Source organism: Cibotium barometz, chromosome 55, assembly GCF_041138505.1.
Source record: "Cibotium barometz isolate CiBa-2024 chromosome 55, ASM4113850v1, whole genome shotgun sequence".
Lineage (NCBI taxonomy): Eukaryota > Viridiplantae > Streptophyta > Polypodiopsida > Cyatheales > Cibotiaceae > Cibotium > Cibotium barometz.
The window spans coordinates 25,390,087-25,404,793 of record NC_141100.1 but is presented as its reverse complement, the minus strand read 5'-3'; positions in this window follow the sequence as shown (position 1 = coordinate 25,404,793).

The following is a 14,707-nucleotide window of genomic DNA, read 5'->3' as shown; positions in this document are numbered from 1 at the left end:
TCCTAGATGTGTAATCAAATTGATGGAATTAAACTTTTCATATTGTTTACTCTTAATAAAGTGAAAATTGATTAGATTAGAATGATTTAAATCATCTTGGATAATTTCTAGTAAATTTTAGAGTGAAAAAATTTGAAAAATGTTCAACCATACAAAGGAGGTTATGGTAAAATTTTCCTAAATTTGGTGAAATAAGTTTTATCTTTTTATTATTCAAAAAGAGTAATCCCCACCGCTTGTGTATTCTAAAAGTGTTATTTTTTATTCTATACATAGAAAAATGCCTATTAGAAATATTTTTATTATAAAAGTGTTATTTTCATTAGAATTGATTTCTATGCATAGAAAGATGCATATTAGGAATATTTTGATTATAATGTCTCTTTCCCCTTGTAATTGCATGCATGCCAAACAGGGTTTTCAAACAATGGGTCTCGTCCAAGGCTATTTTGTTTTCCTTGTTTGTCTACGCAAACATCATTTACAGTTTCATCTATGGAAACAGAATTTAAAAGAGGGTAACAAGCATATACCTCTGCTATCTGGTCTCTGCGGACCGCTGTGCATAGCTCCATGGAGGAAATAAGTGGTGTGGCGGGGACAGTATGGTCGCCCTACAGGGTAATGACTCTACCTCCATGCTCAAAACGTAGCGTATTATGTAGGTAATTTTGAGCTAGACTAGGGCCCAAGCCATACAGCCACTCCCTGCCTAGATATATGTTTGCTTTGGCTAAGTGCATGACCTGAAAGTCAAGTGGAGCCTCGTAGTCCTGCATAGATAATGGGACCCCCAATACTACGGTATTCCATACCGTTTTGTCATATCCGTTGGCTAGGGTAACAATATACTCATGATCGCTCCGGGTCTCATTCAACCTCAACTTCTTGACTAACCAGTAGTTCAAGAAGTTGTGGCTAGCTCCATCATCAATAAAAACTATGACTCTACGGCCACCTATGGTGCCATACATGCACACCATGTCATGCGGACCTACAGTAGGCTGCCACATTGCTGGTGTCACCGAACAAGCGTGATGCTCATCACAATGACACACTGTCACCTCTCTGAACTTTGCGGAACTGAGAGGGAGTCTCTGCACTATATGCAACTGCCTAGAGGATTTACCATCTCTTTTGGGCTCGTTGCCACTCGTGCTGGCTTTAGGCTTTGCACACTCAGCTTTTGTTGAAAAGATGCAGGGGGGGAAGAGAGCTTGAGCTCGTGCAAGCACACACACACACTCACAAAACCCTAATAGAGAACACACAAGGTGAGAGGCTGAAAATCTTCTTCTTCTTCACTCAGCACTCAACACACCATATACAAGAATAAGAGTACTCATAATATGAAAGGTACTCAACCAATACATACACGGGTTCTCTATAGTGTGAACCCGACTAAATGAGCTGGCGCTATAACTATGCCAGTCTCTAGAATGGCTCTCACACAGCCTGTCATCCCACTGGCCGCATATCATCCAAGATCTCACCAACCATGCCACTGGTGTAAGTGTGGGGCCTATCCCTGTGAGATCCCTGTCGCCACCGCGCAATGGATTCGGGGTACTAGAAGCGGAAGTAGCACATCGTGCGTGGGTAGGGTCTCACACTCGGGGCCTCACCCACCACGGATATCCGGACAAGAGACTTATCCGTCGGTTTGTCCAAAACCGAAACCGGAAAAACTTCCTTTACCCGGAAAGCATGGGCGATTCCACCAGGATAACTCTTTACTCTAACGTAGTCAAGATCATTACGGATCAACTGATCTGACTGCACCTTTAACGGTACTTGGTCAAATCAAGGAAGAAACTTGCACTTGGATCATTGGGATCAATGCTTTTTTCCCCATCAAGAGGCACAGCCGTTGATTCCTATCCATAGAACAATTTCTATCCGGGATTTACTTCATCTATCATAATAATAGAAATTAAATCTTGATTTACGGATCCATCAGTCCAGCCTAACCCCATCCAGTCCCATGGGTTAGCCAACCACCCAACCACTATAGTGATGGGATCCAATTAAGAATTTGGTTAGGTTTTGTCCCGGGTACCAGGGAAAAGAGTTCCAAGGCCCCCTAGCCGAAAGTTCATGCAAACATAAAACTAGTCACACCACTTACACACCAAATATGAAATTGCCTTTTCCTTAGCATCAACTAGCTTTGAAACAATCCTTTAATAAAACCATTATGTCACTGATGACAATCCTCAAAGTCTCTGGTTGAATCCTTATTTCCAGTCATTCATTCATTGGTATACTTATGGCATCATTGGCAACCAGAACGCTCACCACCTGTTCGCTCAGGGGCCTTTTCCATAGTTCCTAGCTCATAGTAACCGGCAATATATTCATATAATAGAATGGAATCTCCGTGGAAGATCAGCTAGATCAACCCACAGATCCATATAAAAGAGCCATGGACTCATCCGTTGAGGACCAGCAAGGTCAATCAACCAGATCCATGTCCGGTTTCAGAAAACAACTCTTACTCCTTGTTCCAATATCTTCCACGATGCACGTGTGGGTATCTTCGGCGACCCAGAGCCCAATCACCGTATGGTCAGCACCCTCTAGGATCCTTCGCAGGTGACCTAGCGCTTCACTCATAGGCCGCTTCCTTGGTCCCTCATCCACCGTACCGGAAGCTCACCATTTAAATCGAACCAAGGCTGGTCAAGACCTCGATCGACCTTGCTACACGAGACGTCCTTCATTGACTCTCCGTCAGCAGTTGCAACTTTATCAGTTCGGTCTTCATGACCTTAATCCTCAAGACGGTCAAAATGCTTCTCCAGCATTCTTGACATAAAACAGTCATTTACAAACAGTCACAAAATACAGTTTCTATAACGAACTCTTGTCTTTCCATATTATCCACTCTCGGACCACATTACTTATTCCACATTCCATTCAATGTGTACTCGTTCTCATCCATTCACTCATATAGACTACACATTATCTCACATACACCTTCATATTTATTATTCTACATACATATCCATGTTCATACGTCCACATCATACATCCAATTTCACATTCATACATACGCATCTACATGCATACATCCACATCCACATTCATACATCCATACCTCCATTTTCACATCCACACATCCACATTCATATTCATACATCCACATTCACATGCATACATCCATTTTCACATCCTCATTCATACATCCACATTCACATACATACATCCACATCCGTATCTACATCCATACATCCACATCCACCTCTTCATTCACATTCACATCCATACATCCACATCTACATACATACATCCACATCTACATACATACATCCATACATCCACATCTACATACATACATCCATTTTCACATCCTCATTCATACATACACATCCACATACATACATACACATCCGTATCTACATCCATACATCCTCATCCACATCCACATTCACATTTATACATATACATCTACATGTATACATCCACATCACATTCATACAACCATAATATTACATCCATTCTCGTCCTAACACATCCCATATACATCTTAACACATCCTAACTCATCTTAACACATTCTATCACATCTCATACACATCTTATGACATCTTTTCACATCTCATACACCTCTTATCGCATCCTATCACTTTCCATACGCATCTTATCAAATCTTATCACATCTCATACACCTCTTATCACATCCTATCACATTTCATATCTTTTTTAAGAGAATTCTTATATTTGATATAAGATTTCTCTACACATTTATTTATGCATAAATTCCATTTAAGGAGACTAACACTTTCGAAATTAAAATCAATCTTTTATGCATCTTCTTATGCATAAATTCAATTTGGTAGGAATTACACTTTTCGAATAAAAGAATTTCTCTTATGCATCTAAGTTATGCATAAAATCCATTTATGATGAAAATCACACTTTTAGTATAAAAAGAATATCTTTTATGCATACCTCTATGCATGAAATCCAATATGATAAAAGTAACACTCTTACAATAAAATAATCAACTTTTATGCATACCTCTATGCATGAAATTCAATTATGATAAAAGTCACACTTTTATAATAAAATAATCAACTTTTATGCATACCTCTATGTATGAAATTCAATATAATAAAAGACACACTTTTATAATAAAATAATCAACTTTTATGCATACCTTTATGCATGAAATTCAAATATGATAAAAGACACACTTTTATAATAAAATAATCAACTTTTATGCATACCTTTATGCATGAAATTCAAATATGATAAAAGTAACACTTTTGATATAAAAATTTATCCATTATGCATACTTCTATGCATGAAATAAAAATGATAAAAATAACACTTTTGATATAAAAATTTATCCTTTATGCATACTTCTATGCATGAAAATGAAAATTGATAAAAATAACACTTTTGATATAAAAATTTATCCATTATGCATACTTCTATGCATGAAAATAAAAATGATAAAAGTAACACTTTTGATATAAAAACTTATCCTTTATGCATAATATAAAAATTCAATTTCTCCATGATTATAATGAATTTCTTTCAATTAATCTAGGATGATAATTCCTAGAATATGGTAGGAAGTCCTCTTTTTATACTTTGAATGAAATTATTTTATGCATAATTTTTATAAAAAATTTGCCATAGCTCCATTGCTATGACTGATAAATCTCAATTTTTCTAAGGGATAAAGCTTATCATTAAGGAAATAATTAAAATGATCTCTAATTGGATCATTAATCCAAAATGGATTGAATCATCACTATACATAAACTAAAATCATAGAAAAAAGCCATTAATTTGGCCTCAAGCATAGCTTAATCTTGGGTTAAGGAAAAGCTTTATGAAAAGCTTCATTTGGATTGAGAATGGGTCATGAGTATGACCATTTCTTGAGTGAGAGAGAGAAATTACATAAAAACCATTAGAATTTAAACATAAATAGAAATTTATGTAATTCTTTACTATCATTAATTACTTAACTTCAATAGCATTCATCAAATTATGTAACTCTTCACTACTATTCACCAATTAACTTCAATAGCATTTAAAAAACCATACCAATTAAGCTTCTCAAGCTTGAGAGGGGTTGAGAAGAGAGAAACATTGAGAAATTATAGGAAAGATCAATATTCACTAATTACCTTACAAATTGCTTGATTCTTTGTTCACGATAGAGGCCCCCAACCAATCAATTGGTTAAGGAAAGAGGGAAGCTCCAAAAACTAGTGAATTATTAATGAATTCATAGTTCTTGGCTTAGGTGGAGTAGAGAAACGATGCTTTTTTTTTCAACAAGGGGAGGCTTCTATTTATAGGAAAAATTGAGCTCCTAACCAAACAAACTGATTCTAAAATCTTCTAACAACACCATATTAGTGAATTTGGGAATTTCCCAATTCCCATTTTTGAATACTTAAAAAAGGGGAACATAGATAACATGTTTGTAAGTTTCTCAAAACCTTATCATATGACCTATCGTTGGAAAGCGCTTGAAAAATGGAATCTAAAGAGCTATAAAGCGCTCATTTTGGATTAGTGGTGTTCAAGTTATGGTTAATCCAAACTTTTGACTATGTGTCCCAAACTTGTGAGAAATTCTCATATTCCCCAATATGGTGTTCAACTCAGTTTGGTCAATTTTTGACCAAACTGATTCTAGAATTTTCCAACTCAGTTTGGTCAATTTTTGACCATTTTTAGGTCAGTTGAGCTAACTTTTTGTAACTAGACTTGAATTAGGAGAAAGGAGAGATGAAATATCTCAATTTTTATGAGTTTAAAACTCATTCAAGCATGTGAAATATGCACCTCCTTTAAAGAACTCCCCTTCCTTACATAGTGTCAATATGAAATCATTATACCCAAAATATCTCATATTTTTAATATTGCTCATAGTTTTTTACTAATAAACCTTGTACATTTTCAACTCTTCATCTTATGTGAGCATTTACTTATTTTTGGGTATCTTCTTTTACAAAATTGGATTTATCTCCTCCCTACACATGGATTGATGCTACTGGCCCATAGGAACCTTAATTGGACCATAATCCAAAAATTTCTGAAAATCTAGACCCTTAGGCTAAGGTCCTTTATACCCATTTCCAATTAATTCCAATCACACATTGGAAAGTTCTTTTTGAATTTCTGTTTCAGGGGAACTTATTTTAATAAGATGAGATAATTTTCTATCCAAAAATATTAAAAATATCTCTCTCTAGAATATTTTCTCTCTCTAGGTTAAAACAGTTAGAAACAAGTCTTTTATATTTCTGAAGAGGGATTGATTACAAGGGAAGATGCTGGACATTTTGAGAGGCTGGGGAGGAATCTTACAATCCCCCAGGCGGGTCATCGGTGGCCACCGCCTCACTAGACAAGCTCGATATCTCAACACTCCCCCTCGAGCTCAACTCCATCTCATGTACACCAACAAGGGAAGCCCTGAATCTGCGGAGCTTCTCTGTACCCAATGCTTTGGTGAAGATGTCAGCTACCTGATCCTCTGTGCTGACATAAACAAGGTCAAGATCTCCTGCCAAGACCTTCTCTCTGACGAAGTGGTAGTGGACCTCTATGTGCTTCGTACGAGCATGAAAGACTGGGTTCCTGGCCAACTGTATACTGCTAATGTTGTCACAGAAAATGACAACTTGTCTATCCACTGATAGACCCAAATCTGCAAGTAGCTTTCTCAACCAAGCTACCTCACATGCTGCCATAGCAGCTCCTCTTTACTCGGCCTCTGTACTCGATAGAGCAACCGTAGGTTGCTTCTTGCTGCTCCAAGTCACAGCAGCACTCCCCAAAGAAAACATGAATCCACTAGTAGGTCTCCTATCTGAGATACTACCAGCCCAATCAGCATCTGTGTACCCATGTACACATATCTCTGTCCCAGTCTCATAGAATAGTCCACAATGCAAAGTAGACTTCACATACCTCAGTATGCGTCTCACTGCATCCAAATGCGGTTTCCGTGGAACCTGCATAAACTGACTTACCAACCCAATAGCATAGCTCAAATCTGGTCTGGTGATCGTCATGTAGATCAAACTTCCTACTATGCACCTGTACATAGTAGGGTCCTCCAAGATCTCTCCTGAATCTGCACTCAACTTGCCATTCTGATCCAATGGCACAGAAATAGGCTTACAGCCTGTCATACCATACTTGGACAACATGTTCAAGCCATACTGTCTCTGCAGTAATCCAATACCATGTGGTGACCTAATCACCTCAATGCCCAAGAAATATCTGAGCTCCCCCAGATCCTTCATCTCAAACTTCTGTCTAAGCAAGATCTTTACATCAAAGATCTCTACATCATGGTCCCCCGTAATGATCAAGTCATCTACATAGATGACAACAAGCACAACTCCTCTATCACCATGTCTCACATACAGCGAGAAATCTGCATTGGCTACATGAAAGCCAATAGTGACAAGATATTCAGAAATCTTGTTAGACCATGCTCTTGGTGCTTGCTTTAAGCCATACAAGGCTTTCTTCAACCTGCAAACATGCTCGGGGTGACCCACATCCTCATAACCAGGTGGCTACAACATATACACCTCTTCTTGCAAATCCCCATGCAAGAATGCATTCTTTACATCCATCTGATGTAAAGACCATTGCTTTGACGCAGCCACTGCTATCACAACTCTCACCATTGCCATCTTGGCAACTGGGCTGAAAGTTTCCTCATAATCAATCCCATATGTCTGCGCATATCCTTTGGCTACCAATCTAGCCTTGTACCTGTTTATGCTTCCATCACTGTTATGTTTAACTTTGTACACCCACTTGCATCCAATGGCTTTCTTGCCTTCAGGCAATTTCACTAAATCCCAAGTCTCATTTCCATATAGTGCATCCATCTCCTCATCCATAGCTTTCTCCCAACACACATTTCCAATAGCCTCATCAATGCATGTGGGCTCTATAACCTGCACAACCTTCGCCATATATGCATAGTGATGTGCCACATAACCATCATATGTAAATCTCTGCACAGGGTTCTTCACTCTCCCCGATCTTCGCAGCTTTTCATTCATGGCTTCCATAGCCTTCTTTACACCAGGTGTTCTCATAGCTGGGATCCCAAGCTCCTCATCAAGGCTCATATCTGAGCCACTAGACTCTCCATCAACATGAGAATGCCCTGCAGAGATGTGAGGCATACCAAGGGACTCAACCACTTTCTCTTTTCCTTTATGTGATGTAGTAATCACATTTGCAGGACTGGTATTATGACGCAGCCTGCCACTCCATGGTCTATCAACAGACCCACTAGATGAGGACTCTCCTAGTCCACTCAAAGACTGTGATTGTTGACCTCCATTCTGTGCAACCACACTTCCACTCACATCAGCCCCGACAGCTTCTTTTTCAGCAGCATACCAGCTGCTCATCTCATCAAAGACAACATCCCTGCTTACCCTCAACTCACGTGTAGCAGGGTTATAACACCTGTATCCCTTTTGCTCAAGGGAGTATCCAATAAACACACATTTTTCAGCTTTTGGATCCAGCTTAGTTCTCAGCTCATCTGGCACATGCACATATGCAATACATCCAAAGACTTTTAGATGAGACAAATCTAGTTTTCTGCCAGTAAACCTCTCCTCTGGAGTTACATCATGTATGGCTGCAGTTGGAGTCCTGTTCATGATGTATACTGCTGTAGAAACAGCCTCAGCCCAATAGCAATGCGGCATATTCTTCTCTTCCATCAATGCTTGCGCAATCTCAGCAATGTGCCTGTTTTTCCGCTCAGCAACTCCATTTTGCTGCGGAGTGTATCTGCATGTAAACTGTCTCCGAATACCATTCTTCTTAAAAAATTCAGAGAACTCATTGGAGAAGTACTCTCCCCCTCCATCTGACCTTAGGCACTTTACATATTTCCCTGTTTGCTTTTCAACCAAAACTCTGAAATTCTGAAAGTGAGTGAACACCTCACTCTTCTCCTTCATGAAATATACCCACACTTTCCTCGTGTGGTCATCAATGAAAGTCACATAATACCTACAACCTCCCATAGATATGGTCTTCGTAGGACCCCATACATCTGAATGCACAACATCTAGTGCATTTCTGCTCACATATCTATTACGTGGAAACACATGCTTTGTTTGCTTCCCAAATCGGCATGCTTCACATATTTTCTGCATACCTTTCACTTTAAATTTTGGCAGCCCTGTCACAATTCCTTTTGTCTGCATAGACTTCAATCTTTGCACATTTACATGTCCAATTCTTTTATGCCATATGTCTGTGTCTGCAACAACTCCTGAACCATTTGCAAACATCGCAGCACTCATTTCAGGCATGTCTACATTCAATGTAAACATTCTGCCCACTCTGTTGCCTTTTGCAACCAACCTGCACTTGTCTTTAAAATCTTCAACATAACACCCATCAGGGTTAAACCGAACCTGCAAACCTTGCTCAATCATCTGGCCAACTGAAACCAGATTCTTTGTTATGTTTGGTACATGAAGTACATCTGCAAGGTACTTCACTTTGCCATCCTGCATAGACAATGGCACATCTCCAACATGGGCAATTGGATGAGCAGTGTCATCCCCTGTTTCCACAAAACCTGGTCTTTCCGGGTTTTTCATCTCCTTGAACCACTCCCCATGACTCGTCATGTGGTTTGAAGCACCTGAATCCACATACCATACATTATCTTTTTGTGCTGCATCAACATTTTCAGACATGGCATTCACGACATGCTGCATAACAAACAACCTTTCATTATCCTCGTTATTTCTGCTTGAGGATGCATAGTTGTTTTGCTGCACTTTCCCATTTTGCATGTCAGCCTGCTTTTTATAACATTCTGCCTGCACATGTCCAGGCTTACCACAATAATAGCATTCACGTGCATCATTATATTGCCTTTGCCAATTTCCACGGCCTCTTTGACTCCCCCTGCCTCTGAATTTGCCTCTTCCACCTGTGTGTTGTTGTTGTTGTTGATTCTGGGACTGTTGTTGTTGTTGCTGCTGCTGCTGGCCATAATTCTGATTACCTGTTCGGCCACCTCCTTGACTGCGTCCACGGCCTCCTCTACCTCGTCCTCTTCCTGAACTCGTGTAGAAGGCCTATTGCTCTGAATTGTTTTTGCTTTGTGAAGACTGTTGGTCTTCACCCAAGCTCTTCTCTTCGATAATCAGCATAGACACCAAATCTGTAAAGTTGGGAATGTTTTTCCGAGTCTGAATAGACGTCTTGAACGCCTTGTATTGTGGCCCGAGACTACGTAGACACAGACCTCCACCTTATCATCATCATCTACTGACGCACTAATAGATGCAAGGGATTCCACAATACCCTTTATCTTCAATGCATAGTCATTCACAGACATGCTCTTTTTCTCCACAGTATGAAGTTCATTCTTCAACTGTATCTTACGTGCCTTGGTATTTGTTTCATAAAGCTTTACCAAGGTGTCCCATGCCTCCTTGGGGGACTTGGCATCCTGAATGTGCCCAATCATGGTGTCCTGTATACTAATGGAGAGCCAATACATAACCTTCCTGGCTCCTTGGTTCCAGTCTTTAAACTCTTTCACATTTGCAGCAGTCGGATTTATATCCGGTATCTCCGGTGCCTCTTCATGGTCACCTTCTATGTAGTCCCAATAGTCTTTTCCCATCAAGAAATTTGTCAACTTGAACCTCCAAGCATGGAAGTTATTCTTATCCAGCTTCTCAGCCACAATCTGTGTTATGCCATCATTAGACATCTTGCCAAACACACAATTTTACCAGAAACTGCACTGCTGTATTTTCTGCACAGCGGTACTGTAGTCCACTCAAATGTCACAATCAGTGACCTCAATGTGCATACATACATCCAATGGCAACTATAGACCTCTTTGCATCACCCACAGTGTCTGCACAGTCAATCTATCTTCCTGCAGTTCTTAAAACAGAGTTCTGCAGAGAATTGATGACTTACCCGCAGTGCTCGAAATCGCCTGCTTTTTGAAAAACGGAGGTCCAGACGTGCCCGAAACGCGATTTCGGCTCTAAAAATTTTGTCCGATAGGACTTTGTCCGATAGGACAATATAGTTGCCCTATAGCTTTACTCCCGCGAAGAAAGCTCCTCAATCAGAGATCGTTTGCCGGTGCCTCCCGTAGAGCTCCCGACAAGGGTGTAGTCACCAACACAAATAGGGAAGAGTAGTTGAAGCTCTTACCCTCGTACCGCTTCCTGTGGTTCTCTTGCTTGCAGCTCAGCCCTTAGCACAAACCAGGCTCTGATACCATGAAAAGATGCAGGGGGGAAGAGAGCTTGAGCTCTTGCAAGCACACACACACTCACAAAACCCTAATAGAGAACACACATGGTGAGAGGCTGAAAATCTTCTTCTTCTTCACTCAACACTCAACACACCATAGACAAGAATAAGAGTACTCATAATATGAAAGGTACTCAACCAATACATACACGGGTTCTCTATAGTGTGAACTCGACTAAATGAGCTGGCACTATAACTATGCCAGTCTCTAGAATGGCTGTCACACAGCCTGTCATCCCACTGGCCGCATATCACCCAAGATCTCACCAACCATGCCAGTGGTGTAAGTGTGGGGCTTATCTCCCAGGCGGGTCATCAGTGGCCACCGCCTCACTAGACGAGCTCGATATCTCAACATTCGTGTGCTCAAGATCTCACCAACCATGCCAGTGGTGTAAGTGTGGGGCTTATCTCCCAGGCGGGTCATCAGTGGCCACCGCCTCACTAGACGAGCTCGATATCTCAACATTCGTGTGCCCTACCTCGTTGCAATTAAAGCACGGATTTTCCTTTTGCGCTTTAATATACTGCTCTTTCTTTTGGACTTTGCTGTCTCTTTTCTTCCTGGATGGTCGCGGTTTTTTAGACCAATGACCACCCTGTCCTTCCTGGTCCATCCTATCCTCCTGCTTATCACTCCGGAATCCTTTTCTTTTAAGGCCTGACCTCCTTGTCTCACTACCCTCGGCCCTGCTCGAACCACCACATGCGCACTACGATACTTGATGTCATCAAATATCTGCACATACTTAATTGCCTATGCTAAGTCTTTAGGCTGTAAGGGCTCTACGTACTCAAGGTAATCATTTTTGGGGCCTCTTATAAAGCCTCGCAATGTCTGGAATGCATCGATCCCCTTTAGCTTGAGTACTATCTCCCTATAGTCTGAGATGTACTGAGTCAGGGATTTGTTCTCCATCGAGCACTTGTCCCATAACTCCTAGCTTCTCTCCGCCTCATTAATAGGCAAAAACTCTTTTCGAAACATCGTTTCAAACTCCGTCTCCAAGTGGCAAGATAAGTTATCAAACTCATCCACCATTTGTACACTTTGTCGCCTCCCTCCACACAGTCAATTACGCCCTGTAGAGAGATAAGGATAAGATTTTCTTTTTGAATGGTTGAAAGCCATTAAGTGGGCTCCGGTCCCCGGTCACGCACGGACCCTGACCAAATCGAAACTGACGCTCTGATACCAATGATAGATTATCGTAACACCACTACGGGCATTACCACACAGGAGGGGACGGCCTCTGGCAGCTCACCACCCAGCCATAGAGGAAGAATGAGGATTGCCCCTCATCCCCCAGGCTATATAGTGTGAGGCCTACCGTCCACACTAGCCTGGCCACCCATGACTCCGCATGGACGTCCTCTCCCACTGAACCCCGGATGGCCATGTCCTCGGTGCTTCGGCCGAGGCGTTGACGCTAAAGCCACATCTGGCCATCCGGTCTACCGTCGGTCACAGGCATTACAGTCTACATGACATAACCAAATTCTTAATTGGATCCCATCACTAAAGTGGTTGGGCGGTTGGCTAACCCATGGGACTGGATGGGGTTAGGCTGGACTGATGGATCCCTAAATTGAGACTCAATTCTGTTTTGGTTCGATAGATGAAGTAAATCTCGAACAAAAATTGTTCTATGGAAAAGAATCAACGGTTGTGCCTCTCTCAATGACAAAAAAAGCATTGGTCTCTATGATCTAAGTACAATCTTTTCCCTGATCTGACTATGGGACTTATGGGTTGGGTCAGATCAGTTTAGTTAGTTAAGACTTTTGACTACATTAGAGAAAAGTTATCCTGGAAGAATCGCCCGTGCTTTCCGGGCAAGGGAAGTTTTTCCGGGTTCGATTTTGGAAGAACCGATGGATTAGTCTCTTGTCTGGATATCAGTGGGCGAGGCCCCGAGTGTGGGACCCTGCCCCGTGCAAGAAGTGCTACTTCCGCTGCTGCTAACACCCCTGAATTTGTGCGCTGGAGATAGGGACCTCATAGCTAGTATCAGAGTGAATTGGCTAATGAGGATCAACCGAGAAGCCAAAAATGTCAAAAATTTATGAAGAAGCAGTAAAAGGTTGTAATTGTGTGATAAAATTCATACAAATTGATATTCAAACCAAAATTCGTAAATTAGTGATTGGGTCTTCAGATGAAAGTACCGCAATTATATGGAATCCCTGACTTGCTTGAGGCCTAGACATGATGGTATTTACCTTATAGTTCCAAGGACCGTGACTACCCGTATATACCGAGGAAATAATTGTAGCTCTTTACTGGCAGTATATACGAGTTAATCCAAGACTTGAAATTATAAGCATTAATACTATCTAGATGGTGAATTCGAATGTGGTTGATATGATTTTAAATTCTGGTTGTGAGAACTGATGAGTTGATTTGGATTCTGATTGAAAAATGAAGATTCCTGAATTTTGCTTGAAATGTAATAAACTAAGCAAAACCACAATGAGGATGAATGGGACGAGTCTCTGTGATAATGCTCATAGCTGGAATGACGTTAATGACTTCCTATGAGATCAATGGATTGTGCTCGCAGATTGCTGTTGTTAACACTTGACCCAGTGGATCAAGTTAAGGGATGTCAAATTAAAAATCTATATAATTGGATTGTTCAGATAAAAATTTCAGTCCAATGGACCATTATTGTGATAAGGATTTGAATGTTATGATCTAAGTGAATTATTATCTGATAATGAGTTTTATATAAGGGATCTTTATCCCAGGATTCTGTTGGGTTCACCAGACTATAAGGAACTCCAGAATAAGTTGGATCTTAAGGAAAAGAGTTCTCCTCTAATTTTGCGAGATGAGAACATCTCGCGTTTTTTAAGTGGGGTAGGATGTAAGATTCCTCAAAGGCCGGAGTTTTATATAAGGAATCTTTATCCCAAGATTTTGTTGGCTTCACCATACTATAAGGAACTCCAGAGTCAGTTGGATCTTAAAGAAAAGAGTTCTCCTCTAATTTTGCGAGATGAGGACATCTCACGTTTTTTAAGTGGGGTAAGACACCTAAGATTCCTCCCTCCGGTTTTTGAGGTGTGCAGGTGTAAGAACCTCCCCTTTTGATCTTATAATTATTCCCCTCTCTGAAAAAAAAGAAGGATCCTATTTTGGCCTAGAGAGAGAAAATGTCTAGAGGAAGGTAATTCAAAATTGAGATATTTTTGGATATAAAAATCCTCCTAGTATCCAAAATGGTTTTCCCTGAAACAGATATTCAAAAAGAAATTTCCAATGTGCAATTGGAATAAGTTGAAAATCAGGTAAAAAGGACCTTAGCCTAAGGGTCGAGATTTTTTGAATTTTTTGAATTACGGTTCCTTTGGACCAATTAGATTAATCCAAATGTAGGGAG